The 19,437-nt window shown below is 46.9% G+C and overlaps 1 protein-coding gene across 13 annotated transcripts in view; it reads left to right on the top strand.

Annotated features, from left to right (window-relative positions):
- Window positions 1-19,437, top strand: part of ITGB3BP (integrin subunit beta 3 binding protein) — a 303,033-nt gene that overhangs the window by 162,042 nt on the left and 121,554 nt on the right. The window lies entirely within an intron of this gene.

Below are 19,437 nucleotides of genomic sequence, written 5' to 3' on the forward strand. Positions count from 1 at the left end.
CAACCAGCCTTAGTGATGCTGAATGTATTTGCATTACAGACTGAAACCTCAAACCCCACTTGCTTGTAAATACTGTGCATGATTCCACATGGAAAGCAGCTGGGTGTGTGCTAAGAGTCTGCTTCTGCACCAAAAAATGGCTCCCCCTTTTTCCTACTAATGCAACTGTGAAATCACCAGAGCAAAACGCAATAAATCTCTGCCTGTAATTCCTATTTGCACACAGAGTCATGTTTTCACATTAGTCACAAAACGAAATTTCTTTCCCAATTTGAAAGCACACTTACTGCTCTTTTTTTTTGGCAAGTGATAATCACTTTTACAGACTGACACATTATGAATCCACTTTTCAGATTTTTTAAAAAGCCCATGTCCAGACTGCTTTTTCAGACCACCACCATGTGTAACCTGGGTGACTGCCTACATACGAGCAAGGGCAACCAGCCTTAGTGATGCTGAATGTATTTGCATTACAGACTGAAACCTCAAACCCCACTCGCTTGTAAATACTGTGCATGATTCTACATGGAAAGCAGCTGGGTGTGTGCTAAGAGTCTGCTTCTGCACCAAAAAAGCGCTCCCCCTTTTTCCTACTAATGCAAATATAAAATTACCAGAGTTGTACACAATAAATCTCTGCCTATATTTCCCAACATGTGTAACCTGGGTGACTGCCTACATTCCAGCAAGGGCAACCAGCCTTAGTGATGCTGAATGTATTTGCATTACCCAACCTCAAACCCTTAAACTATTCTTTTTTTATACCAATACACCTTAATTTATCGTGAAAACATAGTCCATATTATTTTACATGTTCCTCACATTTAAATTTCTCCCAAAACAGAAAATAATAAACACAACTTCAACAAAAAGAATTACATTTCTATTATTCATTTCTTAATTTACCATATACATCTCCTCTCAAACTCTAAACTCACCTTTAAAATTAGTTAGTTGTGAAAGAAATGTGGCACTCAAACAGCAGATTATCAGAGCCAGGATCTCTGTTCTCTACACCTCTCTCCTCTCAGCAGAACCAGATAATGGCAAAGTTTCCCTTTATTTTTCCACACATATTCATGTAAGTTTCAAATCTCAGTGCTTCCCCCTTTTTTTGAAATGTAATCACACATTTCTATTGGTTGAAAACCAACCCTTTCCCAAAAGTACCCTTCCCCCAACTTGACTTCTGCCTAGTACCCTTCCCCCAACTTGACTTCTGCCTGCTACCATAGCAACAGGTCATGGAACACTGCTGTGTGGAGTCAGGTCAGAAGTTCGCCAAACAATGTTTCAATTCCACAGAGCAAGAGTGCTTGACTTTTCAAACCTAACAGCAAATCCATAGTACTGTTCTTTGGTAACACATTTTTCTGTACCAATACAAAACATGCTTCTATAAATTTACACATACAGCCTAGTTTTTAGTGTAGAATGGTATGAAACAGCCAATCAGTTTTTTTTTTTTTTTATAAAAAAATATGTATGCCTCTATTTCCAAACTGTCTTTCATTTCTTTTTACCATTCTACTGAATTACACCTCCTGAGTGCATCCAGATCTCCTTTGAAGATATTCACAGTGTGGATTGTAGGACACAGCTATGTCTTCTGGAGTGAAAAGTTTGCAGAGAAAACAGGTATGGTGAGAGACCTTGCTTTGCCAAATGTAGACATTAAATGGATTGGTCAGAGAGGGTTAAAGTGGCACCAATTGATGCCATTGGTGAAATCCTTCATGCAAATCCAACACCCTGACCTCATAATAGTGCACTGTGGTGGCAATGACCTAGGCACTTTGACTGGGGTAGGTCTGGAAATGCTTATGAAGGACACCTTTGCACAACTGTTATCACTTTTCCCTAAAACTGCCTTTGTGTTTTCCAACATATGCCAAAGGCAAAAATGGAACTGGTCCAATCATTTCTGTCCGCAGATTGACAAAGCAAGAAAGCACGTCAACAAATCTGTTTCTGCTTTCCTCCGTGACTATGGTATGGGTTCCATTTACCACAACAACTTGCGTTACGACATGCAAGACATTTATAGAGGAGATGGTGTGCACTTCAATGATGAAGGGAACAGAGTCTTCCTCTTGAACCTTAGACTCTGCATCGGTACTTACTTGTAGGTACCACTAAAAAATAACTTCATAAACACAACGGCTCTTTTTAGAGCCCCCTAATATCTAAACTCTTAAATCTGCATTTCATTTCTTTTATTTTATTTTTTTGTTACCGTACGCTTACCGTACGCGTACCCCGTGATTTTTTTTAAAATCAATAAATGTTTTCTTTGTACTTTTCTGTCCTTCTTTGACCCCCTCACAAATGTAAGGGGGTCTGTAACTCTCCTCCTTGCCCCCTTTTCTTGTTATCACTCTTTTTTTTCTGAGTGAAACACACGAAATGGTGGCCGCCGCTTCCTGGTTTCGGCCGATTAGAATGTTTACTAAGATCTAAGAGCCAATCAGAATCGCGCTCGCGCACGCCACCGTACGCGTACGGTAAGCGTACCGTAAGCTGGCTCAGATATATATATTGATTTAAAGGCTATTTTCTCCGAATCTACTGAACAGATTTACACCAAACCTACAAAAGGCACTTCCTTGACCTGAGGACTACCTCTCTGCCAAATTTCTAGTAATTCTGTTCAGCCGTTCGGGATGTAGCCCTGTCTAAAGGTCCTATGGAAAAATGCATGGGAAAAACGCGTTTTGGGACCCCCCTTTTATCTCAGCCCCCGCTTGACGAATCCCCCCGAGACTTTCAGGGTAGGAGCGGAGCGTAGCGCCCCACCTATTTTGAGAAATTCGCGAGGATTCGTCGACCGGCGCCAAAGTTATTCAAAATAGAATGTTGCGGATTTCCTATGGAAACGTGGTCCTAACTATAACTACCTACTGGCGACCGCCAGTAGGTAATATATATATATATATATATATATATATATATATATATATATATATATATATATATATATATATATATATTTGTAATTTATTTTTTTCAGGAGAAAGAATGAAAGAAACGATACAAGCAGGTGTATTTCTTAGTTCATTATATTGTATTAAAAGAAACAGGATTGAGTTTTGGGGTTAAAAAAATAGGAAGATACTCCAAGAGCATTGATAACACACCAAATTTTTACACTTGGATTTCACTAGTCATCAATGCACATAAACCCATTACCAAACGTAAACCGAATGGAGACTGCCCTAAACATAGTATAAAATTCTCTCAAGGAGATAATTAACAGAACTAAAAGGAAAATGGGTTAGGGCATGGACGTTTCAGTCCCCTCTGAAGTAAATCTATAAGACCATCATCAGAACAAGATGTTTGAAATAAAGATCCAAGACGCCTCACAGCGAAGTTGCGGAATCTGTAAGATGCAATTATATTGGGCAAAAACGTTGATAGGACAATTATTCCAGGACTTCATTTTATTTGTCATCGGTGCACTCAAAAGTCCGTATAAATGAAGTTTTAGATAGCAATCCTAATCGGTGGTCCCGTATGCATTCCACTTCAAGTTGGCAGCCGTGATCCTCAAATGCAAACGTCTTACATTTAGGTTGCATGCCTAGTGTTTATGGCTGTCTCTGGGGAATGCACAGATGTGCTCCTCCAGTGTTGACTGGAGTCAAACTAAAAGGAACACAAAAGAGTTTGCACAGAGAAAAGGCCACTTTCTAGAAGTGGCATTTCTAAGCTATTAATGACAAATCCACCTTTACTACAAGGGACGATTGTCATTGTGAATCCAATGATAGTAAACAACATGAGGCTGCTCCACTGTTAGCCACCACTACAGCTTAAAGTATTCACCCATGTTAAGCTATGGGGAAAGCAGACTTCATAGGTAGTGAAAACACACATGGGGGTTCTTCACTATATGGGCATGGAGCGCACATGTGTACCTGCCGTGTCTTTCACCTATCACTCGCTCCACCCCCCAGGGCTCACCATAGGGGTGCTCTAGTGTTAGTGAAAGACACCCTCCGCATTGGCCAATGATTTAGAAAGGCCAACGTGAGCATAAGTGCAAATGCGCACACATAGGCCTGCAATGGCAGGCTTAAGACATGTTTAAAAACTCCATGATGCTACTCCCTTCTGTAAACTAAAACTTTAGTTTAATAATCATTCAGCTATTCCCCCATGTTGACACCTGGGAAGAGCAGACCTCCTAGAAAGGGAAAACACACTTGGGGATTGTTCACTACTTGGGCAGGGAATACACGTGTTTCTGCCCTGCCTTTTCCCTACCACTTGTCCCACCCCTCAGGGCTTACCCTAGTGGTAGTGAGTGGCCCACTCAGCTTTGGCTAATGGTTTAGAAATGCCAACCTGAGCATAAGTGCAACTGCGGAAACACAGGCCTGCAGTGGCAGGCTTGAGACATGTTTGAAAGTCTATTCTTGTTGGTGGTGCAGTCAGTGCTGCGGCCCACTAGCAGCCAGTGCGGTACCTACCCTGGATATATGGAATATCTCTTTTCAAGGTACTCAGAGGTACATCACCTAAACCAATCAGGTAAGCATCACTTCTTAGCATGTGTAGGAAGGGCGCACGCGCTTTCACACTACATTACAGTGGGTAAGTGCCCAGAGTCCTAAGGCCACAAAAAGAGAATCCGCAAAAACCCAGGAGGAAAAAAGCTAAATGTTTTAGGTAAATCCCCTAAGAAGGGCCATGTTCAACAATCATGTAATTAATTAATTTCCCAGAAAATATTTGTTTCGGTGCCGAAGTGAAATTCAAAATACCTGTAACAGTTGCACACTTACATTATGATTGTGTTTTCAGTAAAAAAATTAAGCACACAAAAATAAGCATTGGCAAAACTAGTAGAGCCGACCAGTAGCTGAAAATAATTCTTCAATAATTGTGTGTGTTCAGGCCTGTCAGAAGTGTTTGTGGGGCTCAGATCAAAAACCTTATTTGAGACCCTACTCTGTATTTTTGCTTAATATAGGAAACACCTCATTCTATTCTCTGAGGTGTTAATCTTGCCGCTCTAGCCGTTCCCGTCTCCAAAGTGGTGCTGATTCTCTGCTGCCCAATGTCTGAACACGCAGTGCCTGATGTTTTTTTGTTTCATAAATATATTTATTTTCTAGCAGGGACAAGTGGGTAATTCATGGATGCTGGGGCGACGGTTTCTGTGGGGAGAGTAGGGCAGTGAGAGTAGTGTGGGCAAGGGCGGTTTCTCCATTTGGGCTCTGTGGCTGTGCCTCCCTGAAATTACTATGCATTCCAGAACAAATATTAAATATATTGATTTATTTAGAGATAAAATAGTCTATCTAAACAAATCAATGTACCAAAGTCTGGGCTGTCTGTCCCAGGCTGCCTGCCCCACTATGAAGCAGGAGACTGAAGCCAGGCAGTTAATAAACTTTCTGAACTGTGACGCACAATGTCAGGCTTACTGTTCTAAAGCCCCTTCATTGACATTGTAGTCTATGGCAGTATCCACTATAGGCCAGTGACGCTTTCAGCGTCATGGTTTCGGGCGTTGGAGTCTCCGTGTGAGAGTAGCCATCCGTCATTCATAGGCATAGATCCCATCCTTTCCCATTCATCTTACATAGTGGATGCATGTCCATGTGTTTTGGTGCCTTGTTCTCGGCAATGGTAAGTGTTCGAATGCTAATCTTCTATTATGTATATTGTGCTGAGACCCCTCGCCAAGCTAACTGTGACACCTCTGGCCCTGGCTGCACGTCGCTGGTCCCGTTCGAAATGGAGCTCCTGTCTTTGTTTCCCTGCGAAATGGATTAAAAAAACTAACAGGCCACAGTTCTTGTTCTCTTGTGAAGTTGATCCAAATATCTGAGTCCAGCGCAAAGCGAGAGATCTGTGCTTACAGTAGACAGTTATCTGGTGTATGACATTAAAACTGACTCAATCTTCATCCCCTTAACAACATTAATGCCAAAAACATGGATTGATTAACGAACAATGAGTGTTAAAAACGTTAAGGCAATGCAATTCAGCGATTTAGTTCCTCTTATTTCATGTTTTACCAAATCTTTCCTTCCTCAATAATTAGCTATTTAATCATGTGTTTCTGTTTTATTTTTCCGTGCATACTTTGAGCTGTGCCAGGTGTTTAAGAGGGGCTTTGATTGAGAGCTCGGAGCTGAAGCCAAAGCAAAGTGCCCGTCAGTGGGTTGGCCTCTCTGCAGAGCACACAGAACAATGGTCATGTATTCCAGTTGCAATTGCAATTCTGTGGAAATGTTTGTGAAGGGGTGCACAGATGACAAAATATTTACAGGGCAAAAGGAAATAAGTTGCTTAAATGTGAGTGAGTGCAGTGTATGTTTGGAAGTGGTGGAGTGAGGGAGGTGTGAGGTAGTGCATTCGGGGAAGACTGAAAAGAAGGTGTTGAACAGAAAAGAGAGATGGTGCAGATGGACGAGATGTGCATACATATCTAACAAAGTGCACATAACTGAAGGTCAATCCTCCTTCCACAGGCCTCATTGAAATTTCAGAATTGAAACCGTTTCAAGGTTAATTATTCATAACAAATCCTTGTTGTTAGTCATTTATCTTAAACAGCTAACACCCATTGACAAAGCCAATCGTACTGACAGGTTTTAGGTGTAGGTCAATTGTTGTGTTATATATTTGGAAGCCTATATCTGGATGCAATAACATCTTGGAGAGAAACCAAAATGCCGGTCGGGTAGCACACTATGGAAATCACAGAAATGTATTTTACATGTTACCTTTTCGAGAGCTCCCACATTTTTCATCCCACTTAAACAAATGTCTTTACTCAAAAAAAGACTCTGCAGTGAGCGATTGCAATCAGCAGCTGTGGGTCCTTCCCAGTGCCTGGTTAGAGCATTTTCTTCCAAAGTTGATGCTGCATGCAGTGCAAGACACTGGTGCTATAGCATGCAATAGGAGGTGTGCATCATTTAACAGGGGGAGCAAGAGATAAAGAGATGACATTAGGAGGGGTCAAATCGGGGGGGAAGAGGAGAGTTGCGAGGTCTCGCTGGGAATCTAGGTCATTGGTGGGGCACCCATACCCTGGTGGTCTGCAGGCTGTGTCAGTGAGGTCAAGCGTAATAATCGCAGGTATTGGGGGCAGGACAGTTCGTCCTCGGAAAGGTATTGTATGCAGAGTTGCCACATTTTATCAAAGTGTGGTAGTTGTTGTGTGGCGACTGCGGTTAGTTTCTCCATCCCCAGTATGTCCCAAGTTGTATGAAGCCAATCTGCGTGGGAGGGTACTGCTTCTTTGCCCCATCTGGCTAGTAGAATCTGTTTTGCTGCCCCCAGCGCTAGGGGGATCGCTTTGCCTCTGTGTGATCGCAGTGGGTAGGTGAGAGGGTTGGGAAGTCCCAGGAGTATATAACTCGGAAATTTGGGTATGTCAGTTTGTAACATGGCATTCTCCGTCTCCAAAACCTCCGTTCAAAAGGGTTCTAATTTAGGGCAGTGCCAGAGGATGTGCAGAAGTGTGCCTTGTTGCTCGCAATGTCGCCAGCATTGCCCATCCCTCGTAGGTCCCAAGTGGCGATCTTGGCAGGGGTATGGTACCAGTAATGAGCGATTTTTAGGAGCATTTCTTTGCTAGTGCTATAGAGCACAGACGTACGCGCTCGGTGGAAAATATCATTCCATTCTTTATCCGTGAATTTTCTTTCGCACTCTTTCCCATCTGACTCGAGCTGGCGATGCAGGGAGACTTAGTGGCTTTATCAGGAAGGAGTAAAGATCTGAGAGTAGCTTCTTATCTGCGGTTCATGTAAGGATCGACTTCTCAAAGGTTGTCAATGTCTTGCTTGCATGTGGGCGGATGTAGGGCTGGATCACACAGCCTGCTGTATCTGGCAGGCCATAACATGTTTGTAGTGTTGGGAAGTCCATGATCCCCGCCTCATCAAGCAGGTCCCCTATTCGTTTACAGTTTGCTTCCTGCCAGGTCTTAAACGCTGACCCCGTGCCTCCCCCCCCGATGAACCTTGTCCAGGAGGTGGCACACCCTTTCCGTATTATCACTACATCCTCGCTCTAGGATAAATCCAGCTTGGTCAGAGTCGACCAGTCCCTGTACGCAAGGGAAAAGCCTATGAGTCAGGATACTTGTGAATATTTTCGCGTCAATGTTTAGGAGGGAAATCGGGCGGTATGATGCACAGTCTTTAAGATCCTTTCCCGATTTGGGAATCACTGTGATAGTCGCGTGGCACATGGATTCCGGTTGTCTACCCTCCTTACTTAGAGAGTTATAGAGTCGTATTAGAATTGGCGCGATGTGGGGACCTAAAAATGTGTCTGCTCCATATCTATCCGGGCCCGGTGCCTTGTTAGGTTGTAGTTTATGTATGGCAAGTAGGACATCCTGTATAGTAATGTTCTCTACTAGGTCTGTAAAAATGGCTGCCTCCGCGACAGTCAGGAACACCGAAGCTAGATACTTTGCCACATCCATTTCCTGAATGGGCTCGGGTGTGTAGAGGGTCTTATAAAAGTTCCCAAAGGCGTTTGCTATATCTTCATCTGTAAAGCACATGGTACCGTCTTGCCCCCGGATTTCGGGTATCCGTCTGTCCATTGACTAGGCACGAAGACGGATCGTTAGCATGCGTCCCGCCTTGTTGCCCCGACATAGTATTTCTGACTGATTCGAAGAGGGTATTCAGCTCTTCCCATATCTATTGCGCGCAACTGCTTCCTCGGTGCAGTATGTTGACGGCGGTCCTCCATAGGAATGGGTGTGGACTGTCTCTAGGTCCTTGATCTGTCCCTCCAACTGACAGCGCTTCTCCCTTCCTTCTCTATTGTAGCCCGCAGTTATCCCAATAATGTGTCCTCCAAGGACAACCTTTAGTGTTTCCCATCGCGTGCTATGGAGGTCTTAGGGGTGTCGTTGGGTTCCAAATAAGCATGCAATGCTGTCATCATGTCTGACTGTACTTTGGCATAGGTGAGGAGTTTTATGTTTAGTCGCCGGGGGGGAAGAGGGTATTGGTCCACTGGGCCTAAAGCGGGGATTGATTAGAGAGGGCCACTGCCCCAATCTCTACAGAGCCCATGGCTCGGGTGAGTCTTGGTGGTGTGAGGAAGTAGTCTATGCGCGCATACGTCTGGTTGGGAGGCTGAGAAAAACGTGTAGCCTACTTCGGTGGGGTGTGTATGCCTCCATGTATCTGTGAGTCCCGCTTAGTTTATCCATTGCCTGGTGCCAAGTGTAAGTCCCCTGTCCTGTCCCAACCTTGATGCAGATCGGTCCCTACCCACGTCAATTGCGATGTTGAAGTCTCCTCTTACCACTAATTCTTTATCTGGGAAGGCTAGCAAGCGACCCAGTGTTTCTGTAATATATGCTTCCTGTCTCTCATTTGGCATATATTATAGCTATTGTGTACCTGTTCTCCTGTATTAAAACCTGCAATGCTAGTAGTCTGCCCGGGTGTTCTGCGAAGACTCGGGTGACCTTGTCAGCAAAGTGTGTCGCAAACAGGATCGCCACCCTGTCTTTTTTTGTGGCCCGAGAGAAGAAGTACTGCCAGTCAAACCAGCGTGATCGTTGTCTCTCCCTGTCACTTTATGAGCAGGTGGGTTTCCTGTAACATGCAGATATCGCATTTTGAGTCTTTAAGGGATGAAAGGACTGCGAGCCGCTTAGCAGGGGCTTTAGGGCTCGGACGTGGAGGCGAAGTAAAGATACTACCGTAGCTATTTATGCAAGAAGACCGTTGTCTAATCACTGACCCTCGTACCACACTCTCCTCCACTAGGCCGGGGGCAAGTGCTCGCTCTCCTGCTGCTTTGCCACCGTGAGTGGCTACACCAGCCTCCCTCCTCTGGTTCACCTCGCGTGTAGGGCCCCCACCCAAATCCGCGTTTACAGTGAACTCCGGTGATCGGAGCCTCAGCAATCAGACCCCCCCCGGGTGCACCACGAGACGCCTCCGAGGCTGGATCTCGGCCCGGCTGCGGTGGAGTCCAGACACAGATGCCCGCCCTCTCCGCTCCACTCCCTGCTGTCCCGGTGGGCCACTCACGGATTCAACATGGGGTAAGCCATCCCCACCCTCCTTGAGCCCCTCACCTGGGTCCTCAGACTGAGACAGCGTCCGCTCACGGGGCTGGGTGCTCACTGCTGCTCCCGCTCCTCACCTTTGGGACCCCGTGGCCACCGATGCACCCGTTCTGGACTTCCTCCGCCACAGAGTCACCGCGATGGAGACTCCATCCTTCTCCGGTGCTCGGATGGGGGTCGATTGTACCGTGTGATCACCGCCTTCGCAGCAATGTGAGTATAGGGCCCAGGCCAAAGTTGTCACGTTGTACGATTTGCCCATTACAGTAACGTTGGACATATTAATGCAGTAAGATATAGGGCAGTTTTTAATGTGTTTAATATTTCAAGATTATATGTTCCCACTGCTTTATAAGACTTGCTTTATCATTAAATTAATTTGCTTTTATAATGCACCATTTCTATATCTTTTTTCAAATTTTTGCTCTGGAGGAGGACCCAGCCTGGACCCCACGTTTGTCCATTAAGCTTGCTTATGTCGCTCACTGCATAAGTCAACCCAACTTTTACACCTCACCACTTTCAAATGTCACCAGCCACTACTGAGTGTGGGAGAAGGGGAGTGTAAGGCGTTAGGCTAGTAAATGCTTGCAAGGGTGCATGGACAGGCTAAAGAATGAGCGCATTAATGGATGAAGGAGGCAAGGGCAGTGTGTGACATGTAAGTGAAGTGAAGCTGACCAGTGTTGCGGGGTGATCCATCAAGCGGGAGCCTAGAAAAAGGGCAGCGTCCATAAACCTGTTTTCTTCGTGCAACTTTCCATAGAAAAATTGAACAGCGATACCGCAAAGGTGGCTAAATGGAATTTCACAAAATGTGGCAGAAAGCTAGATCTTGGTCCAGAAAGTGTGATTCGGTGTAAATGCATTCAGTAGTTTTTGAGAAATTAAGGTTAAAAAAATGTATATATTTCATGCCACAGTAGATCTGCAGAGCCGACGGATCTAGAGTAGAGATAAGATGCGATTAGCTACTACCACATCAACAAAGCTGCAGTCTCCTGTCCTGAGCATAAGAGTAAAAAAATACATATAGGTGGGGCAGGGTAGGATACCAGTCCCCCCAGTCCTGGCGAGGGGATCAAAAACATTTTTGGATACAATTGTGTCACGAGAATCCACAGTAAAAGAAAATCGTGTGTGTGTATATATATATGTATGTATGTGTGTGTGTGTGTGTGTATATATATATATATATATATATATATATATATATATATATATATAATATGTGTATATGTGTATTTATGTGTATGTGTGTATATGTGTATATATATATTCACTTAAAAAAACCATAGGTTTCACACATGTTATAGTTAGGTGGATATTTCACTCGAAAAAAACAATGAAATTCCCCCGTTATAGTTAGTTCAGATAACTATAACTCGCGCGACCGCTGTCCACTGCTGATGACATCACATATTACATCACTCATGACATGGTCAGTGGCATCACTCATGACATCACTGATGACATCATCCTTGTGATAGAGTGGCGGCCGCGCGAGTTATAGTTATCTGAACTAACTATAACGGGGGAATTTCATTGGTTTTTTTCGAGTGAAATATCCACCTAACTATAACATGTGTGAAACCTATGGTTTTTTAAGTGAATTTGCAAGGTTTTTTAAATGCTAATTCCTAACTATAACGTGTGTGAAACCTATGGTTTTTTCAATGAATTTGTACGGTTTTTTTAAATGCTAAGTTATGTATGTATTATTATTTTTTTTATATATTTATTTTAAAATAAACTACGTATTAAAAAAATGTTTTAAATTTTTTTTTTTGTTTTTACACCGTGCGCGCACCCCCGCTATTTTTTTAAAAGAACATTAAAATGTTTTTTTCTGTCTTCGGGGTCCATCAGGGACCCCCTGACAAAGGCTAGGGGGTCAGGAACTCTCTACCCTGCCCCCTTTTCACTTTCGCCACCTTCCTTTTTCACTCTCACACTGAAAACAAACAAAATGGTAGCCGACACTTCCTGATTTCGACCGATTCGAACGTTAACTAACATGTAACCACCAATCAGAATTACGCTCGCGCACGTTAGGGTGCTCGCACGGTGCGAGCACGGTGCGCGGCTATAGATATGTATGTGCTTTTAACTGCAATTTTCTCAGGAACTACTGAACAGATTGACTCATATATGCAAAAGGCACATCCCTGAGCTGAGGACTACCTCTCTGCCAAATTTCAAGTAATTCTGTTCAGCCGTTCGGGCTGTACCTTGGACTAAAGGTCCCTATGGAAAATTGCATGGGGAAAACGCGTTTTGGGACCCCCCTTTTTTCTCTGCCCCCTATTGACGAATCCCCCCGAGACTTTCAGTGTAGGAGCGGAGCGCCCCACCTATTTTTGAAAATTTCGCGAGGATTCGTCAACCGGCGCCAAAGTTATTCCAAATAGAATGTTGCGGATTTCCTATGGAAACACGGTCCTAGCTATAACTATCTACTGGCGACCGCCAGTAGATAATGTGTGTATATGTGTATGTGTATGCATATGTGTGTGTATATATGTGTATATATGTATGTATATGTGTGTATGTATGTGTGTGTATATATATGTATATGTGTGTATATATATATATATATATTGTATTCCAAAGTGCCCTGAAGCGTTTAGGAGGTCACTTGACCGAGCCTCCCCATACGGCTTTCAAATGCAACCTGCTTGAGTGCTCCTTTTCATTTTTAAAGCCAACGCGTTTCAGGATTACAAATCCCTTCTTCTAGGGCTGCCACAAACCAAACACCTGAGCCTCGCATTGCGTTTGAATTTCAGCTTTATTTGTCATCATTGCTTCCCTCTAGTGGGCGTGTGCCCAGTGCAGATCATTAATGCATGCTGGGAAACAGAGTTTCTAATGCGAGCGTTTTTTAGTCACTTCTGGTAAGTTCAAGTGTTTATTTGTAATATTTAGGCTTACTTTATATCCTTAGTAGGTTCCGGATCATTAGGCAGGTTAAATCAGCATATGAGGCTCTGTGCTGAAAACGTCCTGATCAGTGCATGACGACAGCCTCACTTGTTGGAATCTGTATTTCTCCTCCAGCAAATGATGGTGCTCCTCCCCACGGCCACATCAATGACATATGTCAAGAATTCCTGTCATGCGAGGGGAGGAAAACGGTAACCAGCGAAAACGGACTACATCTCCCAGGATGCTTAGCGGTTGAGAGGTTCTGTAAACAGGAGAGCTGTTACATAACTCAAGGAAAACACGCCCTTATGTAAAACAGGAGAGCTGTTACATAACTCAAGGAAAACACGCCCTTATGTAAACAGGAGAGCTGTTACATAACTCAAGGAAAACACGCCCTTATGTAAACAGGAGAGCTGTTACATAACTCAAGGAAAACACGCCCTTATGTAAACAGGAGAGCTGTTACATAACTCAAGGAAAACAACGCCCTATAAAGGGAGGAACCGGGAGGTACAACGCTGTCGGATATTGTGTTTACAACCGACGTACCTGCTTAGTGAAGAGCAGTGTTCCGGAGTGGTGCTCCAGTAAGGCAAGAACGGAGGTAGGTCGAGTCGTTACTCCCTGGGCCGTGTCTTGCCCCATCGTCACCTGTGAAGGACCCGGAAGCTCTACCGGATAACCATTGAGCTTCGCTTTTTGACTCGGCTGAGTCAAAGCGCTGTGGCGCTTTTGCTGGTTGGAGTCGTAACTCCCAGCCCGACCAGAGATACAGGGACTGCCAGCTGTAACGCACACCAGGAGGTGTTTGCCGCGTTACAGACTCGGAAGTCCACGGGATCGATCGAGCGGCTGCTCTCGGTTCAGTCTTCTTTGCTTGTGATTGGGGTATCGGTGACGTATCACCAGGAGGTGACTCCGCGTCCCGGTGCAGTCTGAGGAAGAGGTTGAGCGGCTGCTCCCTTCAGGTAGAGACCCCGGCTGTGTGTTTACCTGACTCCTCGATTCTCCCCAACACTCTTCGTGCCCCTCACAGCCTACCGATTGGCATTGTCGGCCATTTCATTTCTGCCCTCTGTTGGCATACGCCGGGATCGGCGTATATGCAGAGGATGGTTAGGACCATCCGTGCTGTGGGCTGGTAACGTACTTAGCCTGGAGGATTCCAGTGACTATAACCTTTGTTTATTCCTTGTATTATTTTTGCCTTCATTAAAATAACTAAACCTTCACAAGTGGTTGCGTTCTCATTATCGTGTCTGTTAAACGATCCTGAGACGTTCAGGGCGTTACAAAATATCCGACCTTAATAACACTAACTGTCTCCCGGTCGATAACAGACATGGCAACACTTGATGATGTGCTGGCTGCTTTAGCGACCGTGCAAATTGAATTGGCTGCCTCCAGGCAAGAAACAGCCGATGTAAAAGCCAGACTGGATGCTATCCAATTGGACCCGCTCACGCCCAGCACCTCCCTCACGAACCAGACCCCTGCGGTAGTAGTGGAAATGCCGGTAGCCGTCCCCTTGGCAACACCAGAGAGGTACAGTGGGGATCCTAACACAGTGCAGGTATTCCTCACACAAGTGGCGCTACATTTATCGTGCAAACCAAGGGCGTTCCCCACGAGTCAGGCTCGTGTGGCTTTCCTTATATCCTATTTGGCTGGAAACGCGGCACAATGGGCCGTACCTCTGGTGAGCAGGGACGACCCATCTTATGTGATTGGGGTGCTTTTCGCGAGGAATTCCTGAAGGTCTTCGACAGAAGGGCTGACTCGTACACGGCGGACCGTGAAATGCTTGAGTTGAGACAGGGATCCAACGACCTGGTGCAGTATCTCAACGCGTTCCGAAGGCTGGTTGCGGAAACCAAGTGGCCTGTTGCTAAACAGACGGCGCTCTTCCATCACGGGCTGTGCCATGAGCTCAAGGACGCCGTGGCTCATATTGACCCACAACCCAAGACATGTGAGGGCCTTATCAACCTGGTATTACGGCTGGAACATAGGCTAAGTGAAAGAAAGGGGGATCATGGGAGAAAAGGAAAATCCCTTCCATCCTATGTGACAGTGGGAAGTCCTGAAACTGCCACCGCATCCAAGGGAGAACCCATGGACATCGGCGCAATACGAGCGAGCCTCACAGCCACGGAGAAAGAGTCACGCCGTAAACAAGGATTGTGCCTATATTGTGGCAAAAAAGGCCACTACGTACGTGAATGCCCTGCCAAACCGAAGACGTCACGTTATCGGGCCAACCGGTCGGTAACAGCCGTGGTGGACGTACCGGCGGAAAACTAGAGGACTCCCAGACCAAAGAAGGGGCATCTCGGAGTCACTCATCCATCCCTTCACTTTCCAACTCGGTCACTAAGGGACAACGACACCTGTTTCTCACGGTGCACGTAGGAGTGCATGACCAGTGGATACCCGTTGTGGCCATGGTGGATTCAGGGGCCACTGGCATGTTTATGGACCACAACGAGGCATGCAGGCTAGGGCTAGTGCTTCTTCCCAAAGCTGTACCCGAAGACGTCTATGCTGTAGACGGAAGGCGATTGGTGACGGGGCCCATCGGGCAGCACACGGGGGTCCTTCCGATGAGATGTGGGAGGAACCATTTGGAACAAATCGATTTTAACATCATCCAAGCGCCCCAATATGGCGTCATATTGGGATTGCCGTGGCTACAGAAACACAACCCCTCTGTGGATTGGCCAACACATCGCATCGAACTGACGTCACCGTATTGCATCCTGCATTGTGGAATAAGAACGGAATCCCTTGCCGCAGATGAGAGCGGGAGTCAGACGGTGGCTACAGCGGCAGAAAAAGATGTGGCTCTCCCCCAGGCTTATCACAGTTTTGAGGATGTATTTGATGAGGTGAAGGCGGAAGTGCTACCACCACATAGACAGTTTGACTGCCAGATCGACCTGGTGCCAGGGGCCAGCGTTCCCAGCGGCAGGCTGTATGCCCTGACGGAGCCTGAAAACGTGCATCTCCGGGGGTACCTGGATAAACTCCTCAAGCTAGGATTCATCCGCCCGTCCAAGTCTCCGGCCGCCTCGCCACTCTTCTTCATCCCGAAGGCTAATGGGGAGCTGAGAGCCTGTGTGGACTTTAGGGCATTGAATGCGATAACCGTAAAGAATCGGTACCCCTTGCCTCTCATCAGTGTACTTCTGGAACAGGTCAAGAAAGCTCGTATCTACACCAAGTTGGATTTGAAAGGGGCATACCATCTGGTGCGCATGAGGGACGGAGACGAGTGGAAGACCGCCTTTAAGACCAGGTTCGGCCTTTTTGAGTACCTCGTCATGCCGTTCGGTCTGTGCAACGCCCCGGCAGCCTTTCAGTACTTTTTGAATGAGGTATTCAGAGAGGAGTTGGATATCTACGTGGTCGTATATATTGACGACATCCTCATCTATTCGTCCAGTGTGGAGGAGCACGTACACCACGTCAAAGCTGTGCTCCAAAAGCTGAGGGAAAATATGCTGTTTTGTAAACTCAGCAAGTGTGACTTCCACGTCACATCCGTGGAATTCCTCGGAGTGATGCTGAGTCCAGAGGGACAGGAGATGGCGGAACGAAAGATCAAGGCGGTGAAAGAATGGCCGGTGCCCCAAAGCGTAAAGGACGTCCAAAGTTTCATTGGCTTCGCCAACTTTTACAGGCGGTTTATAGATGGATTTTCAGGATTGGTGGCCCCAATCACACAGCTACTGAGGAAGTCCAAGGAGTTTGTCTGGTCCCCTGAAGCGAACACAGCCTTTGAGGACCTGAAAAGCGCCTTTGGTAAGGCACCGGTGTTGGCTCACCCCGATCCGGATCTCCCCTACGTAGTGGAAGCGGACGCATCGGATGTGGCGCTGGGGGCTATCTTGTCCCAACGCAACCACGACACAGGGGTGCTTCATCCCGTTGCGTACATGTCCCGCAAACTCAACGACGCCGAACGCAACTACCATATTGCGGAGAAGGAGCTTCTCGCAATCAAGGACGCCTTCACCGAATGGAGGCATTGGTTGATGGGGGCAAGACATGTGGTATCGGTGTACACGGACCATCGGAACCTACAGTTCATGACGGCCACAAGACACCTTTCTCCCAGACAGCTGCGGTGGATGATCTTCTTTGCGGGGTTCAACTTCCGCATCACATATCGGCCGGGGACGGAAAACCGGAAGGCGGACGCCCTGTCCCGTCAATCTGCAGTTAAGGAACCATTGCCTGCGACCGAGCATTCCATCATTTCCCCGAGGATGGTATTGGGGGTTATCCAACCGGATACTTTCCTGAGGGGAATAAAGAGAGGGATCAGGTCATTCGCATGGCGGAGGTGGCTCCTCAGTCACAGAGAATGGCAGCTGAAGGACGGGATACCCCTGAAGGGCAGGTGCCTATTGATACCCACGCCTAGGCTAAGGAAACAAGCATTCATCTGGTGCCATGACTCTCCATGCGCAGGTCATTTGGGCTTTGAAAAAACGGTGGCTAGCATGGGACGGCATTTCTGGTGGCCAACCATGAGAGTGGATGTCAGGAGGTGGGGACAGGAGTGTCCTACGTGTGCTACCATGAAGGCCGACCATGGCCGAACCCAAGGGCTCTTACATCCACTTCCGACCCCGGATAGACCATGGGATAGCATATCACTGGACTTCGTGGTGGGCCTACCGGTAGACCAGGGGATGACGGCAATACTGGTGGTGGTGGATTACTTGACGAAAATGGGGCACTTCATCCCCTGCAAGAGAGTCCCTACGGCCGGGGAATTGGCGTCACTACTCCTAAAGAATGTGGTACGACTGCATGGATTACCTGGGGTGATCGTGTCGGACCGGGGGTCGCAGTTTACTGCGCAATTCTGGAAGACTTGGTGCACTGCGCTGCATGTTAAGACCGCCCTGTCCACCAGCTACCACCCTCAAACGGACGGCCAAACCGAGCGCCTGAACCAAACGCTCAAACAGTATCTGCGATGTTTTGTGGACCAGGGCAGGGAAGAATGGGTCGACTTGCTATGGGTTGCAGAGATCGCCTATAACAACGCCACTCACAGCTCCACACAGTCATCTCCGTTCTATAGCAACTATGGCCAACATCCCAGGTTCTTGCCATTTCTACATCCGTTCAGAGAGGACAGGATTCCCGCCACAGCGGACAGGGTGGCACACATAAAAGACACGTTGACGCGCTCAAGGGCTGTCCTAATAGAGGCCAAGAGAAGATACAAGGCTGCGGCAGACAGGAAGAGAAGGCCCGGGCCACTGTACCGCACTGGAGACTATGTCTGGATATCCACAAGAAACATGAGGTTTCGAAAGAACAGTGTGTTCCATCCCAAGTACATGGGCCCCTATCGAATTACCAAGTGTATGGGTCCCGTGAACGTGAAGGTGTGCTTGCCCCAGTCATTGCGGATACACCCTGTCTTTCATGTATCATTGCTCAAACCAGCACCCTCCAAGCCGTCTGGGACACCTAGGCCGGTATGCGTGGAGTCGGAGGTGGAGTATGAAGTGTCGGGCATACGGGCGTCCCAATGGCGCAGGGGGAAGCTGTGGTACCTGGTTGCATGGAAAGGCTATGGCCCGGAGGAGCAGTCATGGGAACCGGCTGAAGGGGTTCATGCTCCGCGCTTGGTCTCCTTGTTCCATCGGCGTTTTCCTGCCAGCGCTGGACCCGTGGGGAGCCGCTGAGAGGGAGGATGTACTGTCAAGAATTCCTGTCATGCGAGGGGAGGAAAACGGTAACCAGCGAAAACGGACTACATCTCCCAGGATGCTTAGCGGTTGAGAGGTTCTGTAAACAGGAGAGCTGTTACATAACTCAAGGAAAACACGCCCTTATGTAAAACAGGAGAGCTGTTACATAACTCAAGGAAAACACGCCCTTATGTAAACAGGAGAGCTGTTACATAACTCAAGGAAAACACGCCCTTATGTAAACAGGAGAGCTGTTACATAACTCAAGGAAAACACGCCCTTATGTAAACAGGAGAGCTGTTACATAACTCAAGGAAAACAACGCCCTATAAAGGGAGGAACCGGGAGGTACAACGCTGTCGGATATTGTGTTTACAACCGACGTACCTGCTTAGTGAAGAGCAGTGTTCCGGAGTGGTGCTCCAGTAAGGCAAGAACGGAGGTAGGTCGAGTCGTTACTCCCTGGGCCGTGTCTTGCCCCATCGTCACCTGTGAAGGACCCAGAAGCTCTACCGGATAACCATTGAGCTTCGCTTTTTGACTCGGCTGAGTCAAAGCGCTGTGGCGCTTTTGCTGGTTGGAGTCGTAACTCCCAGCCCGACCAGAGATACAGGGACTGCCAGCTGTAACGCACACCAGGAGGTGTTTGCCGCGTTACAGACTCGGAAGTCCACGGGATCGATCGAGCGGCTGCTCTCGGTTCAGTCTTCTTTG

This window comes from Triturus cristatus, chromosome 4_2 (genome assembly GCF_964204655.1).
Source record: "Triturus cristatus chromosome 4_2, aTriCri1.1, whole genome shotgun sequence".
Classification (NCBI taxonomy): domain Eukaryota; kingdom Metazoa; phylum Chordata; class Amphibia; order Caudata; family Salamandridae; genus Triturus; species Triturus cristatus.